The sequence below is a fragment of the Poecilia reticulata genome, linkage group LG22 (assembly GCF_000633615.1).
Source record: "Poecilia reticulata strain Guanapo linkage group LG22, Guppy_female_1.0+MT, whole genome shotgun sequence".
Lineage (NCBI taxonomy): Eukaryota > Metazoa > Chordata > Actinopteri > Cyprinodontiformes > Poeciliidae > Poecilia > Poecilia reticulata.
Window position 1 is genome coordinate 2,251,885 of NC_024352.1, and position 3,447 is coordinate 2,255,331.

Here is a 3,447-nt window from a genome sequence, read left to right on the forward strand (position 1 = left end):
ATGGATGGATGGATGGATGGATGGATGGATGGATGGATGGATGGATGGATGGATGGATGGATGGATGGATGGATGGATGGATGGATGGATTGAATTTGTCATCAGATACATGTAGTAACCCTTTGTACTCACCTTTACAGCTAACATCCTTACGAGATTCAGGTTTTTCGGGCGAAGAAATATAGTTTGAATTCAAATTTGTCTGTCCAAAAATTCTGTTTGTTGCAAGATGACCTGCTTAGTTATGAACTATGTATTTCTTCATGTATTTCCACCTCTTTGTGTAGTATATAATGTAGTCTTCTAAATGGCTTGCTATATGCCAACATCCATTAGAGAAAGAGACAGTTTTAACGGCAGCCATTTTCACCACAAAAACAGGAAGTTTTGGAAGACAGAGGTTATTAAAAATATGTCCGCCTCTTCTTGGATCTTGTCTGTCAGTAAAGGTGTAGATGATAGATGACAGATTAAAAGACGGATATGTAGAGACCCAAATACATGGGCACAATCTGCCACTCTCCTAAATATATCTCCTTTGCATCCTACATCCTCTCCTCATCTTTTGCTTTGCTTGCCATTTTCTATGGCTTTAGAAAGTGTGAGAAACCTACAGTTTTTCTGTTTCAACAGTGAGTTACCCTATTACAGACTAACAAATGCTTCATTAAAATACCCTGATTCATGGAAAAAACTAGTCAGAATGAATGGGATCACCATTTCAGTACTGAGAAATGTTATGACAAAAGCAACGATAGTTAAGTCTCTAAAATAAATAGTATCCCTCCATAAAACCAGGAGTGTATGAAGGCAAACATTGGCACCACAGCTGTAGTAAGTTCTTTGAAACATTATTTTTTACCTGGGTGTGTCAATAAGACAAGAAACAAACTAAAAAAGAAAAAAGTAACCCTTTAAGGAAGTGAATTGGTTCCTTATGACTATACCATTTTAGACTTAATATCCTGGTTGACCAGTGTTCTCCTCTAACTGTAAAGTCAACATCCAGTACCTTGTTTTTCATATTTTTCATCACCAGCCTTTTAAGTTTAAAATGACCAAAGCATACCTTCCTTTTTTCTGTTCTCTGTTCTTCCTTTTTTATTTCTTTCTTACAAACTCCAAATATTTTGTGGTGACTTCCTATTAGGCCAATGTAAGGATATGCCAAATGAGGAGTCCTAACTGGATAGCTTTCCAACGCATTTAGTTGTTTCAAATTAGGATAGAGAGAGAGAGACAGCGAGAGAGCGAGACAGAGAGAGAGAGAGAGAGAGAGAGACAGAGAGATAGATAGAACTGAGACGCTGAAATATTTGTTTCTGTAAATCTTGACGGTTTCAGGCTGATCAAACACTCTGACAGGAAGAGGACACAGAACAGTTCCAGTCTGCGCCATTGGTTGTTTCATTTTACACATCAATAATATGAAACATGAAACAACAATAACAAATGTTAATAAGTCTAATGTTGGATGATACTGATTTTGACTGATAGTTATAAAACAGTAAATGGACTGCACTTACAGCATGCCTTTTTGGCTTTTTGTACTAAAATCCTCACTAATCCACAGAAACTCACATCACACATGTTAGTCATCAACATGTAATTTGGGTGAAAGTGTCTTGCCCAAAGACACTTCAACATGCAGTAGAAGAGGGAGTTGGATTCACACTCATTGTGAAATGATTGTGCTTTTCTATTGAATTCTTTATGTACTTCTTTATTATTGCTGTGCTTTTCCTAACTGTTTTTATAGTGTCGAGGTCTGACTTCTGGAGGTTGTTACCACCAGGAGAGACACATTTTCAACACACACTTACTTTACTCTTTTAAGACTTAAGTTTCTGAATGCTGAGGAACTTTAAGTCAACTTATTTATATAGCACATTTTAGCAATAAGGCAGCTAAAAGGGCTTTATATTTACAAAAACAAACTAAAGTAACATAAAAAAAAAACATTCATTACAACAGCATAGTAGTAAAAAAGCTGAAATTCAATCTAGGATTCAGCTATGATTAAAGACGACGCTAAACAAATGTGTTTTCAGTCTTGATTTAAAGGAACTCAGTGTTCCAACTGTTTGCAGTTTTTGGGAAGACTGCAGAAAACTGCTGCTTCTCCATGTTTGGTTCTGGTTCTTGGTATGCAAAATAGACCAGAAACAGAAGACCTGAGACATCTGGAAGGTCGATACAACAACAGCAGATCTTTAAGCCGTTGAGTGATTTATAAACCAACAACCGGATTTTAAAGTCTATTCTCTGAGTGGAAGGACCATATAACTGGGTGATGTTCTCTATCTTCCTGATCAGAATGTCATCAGCTGCAGGGTTGATTTCTTTTAGACAAATCTGTGAAGACATTGTGGCAGTAATCAATGTAACTAAAGATAAACTCATGGATGAGTTTCTCTAGATCTTTCTGAGACATTAGTCCTTTAATCCTGGAAATGTTCTTCTGGTGAACTCTCCCGGCCCCACTTTACAAGGGTGTAAAGAAAATGGATGGATGGATGTGTGACCAGCAGGTGAAGATCTTTTTAAAAGTGACAAGATGCACCCGAACACAGATTTAGCTATGCACAATATTTTATTAAACAATTCTTCTCTTTTTAAAAATGAGGCATCAGGCCCACTACTCGGGTCCCTGTAACAAAAGGAACACAACAGGAAAAAGGACAGACAAGATCAATTATTCCAAAAGAAATAAAACAAAACATGCAATGCAAAAGAAATGAGTCAAACAAAAAGAAACCATGCAACGCAAAAAGAAATGAGTAAAAACAAGAAAACAATTAGTACTTCAGTCACAAAACAAAACTATAAGAGAAAATTCAAACAATGGAACAAATCGTTGTCATCAAGTTCCAAATGCCCTTCGATGGGACCAGAGGAGTAACGCCCCGCCCACACAGCCTGCCCAATCCGCAATAGGTTCAGCCGAGAGCGGCCCAAACAAACAACGGGAAGACAAGACAAGACAGCAGAGCGTCCAAAGTGCTGCAGCTCCAAACAATCAGTTGCCCAGGGGTGGAAACACAGCCTAACCCGGGAGGAAGCGGGTCAGCAGGTGAGGACCAGACGGAAGCCGCATGCCACAGCAACCCTCAGCTGCAGCCGGCAACGCCATCGAGGCAACAGATCGCAGACGAGTCGACCAAACCCACAAGCCGACATGTAGCCGCCGACCGTAGCAACAGTGGGAGAAACAAAGACGCACGCACCTAGCAGCGGTCTGCCCAACTTTAAAGGCATCTGCCCCGCCCACCAATCAACGGTGCGCCTCTCGCTACACCCGGTGCACAGAGTGGGGAGGGTGGAACACCATCCCACCACAGATGGATGATAGATGGATGGATGGATGGATGGATGGATGGATGGATGGATGGATGGATGGATGGATGGATGGATGGATGGATGGATGGATGGATGGATGGATGGATG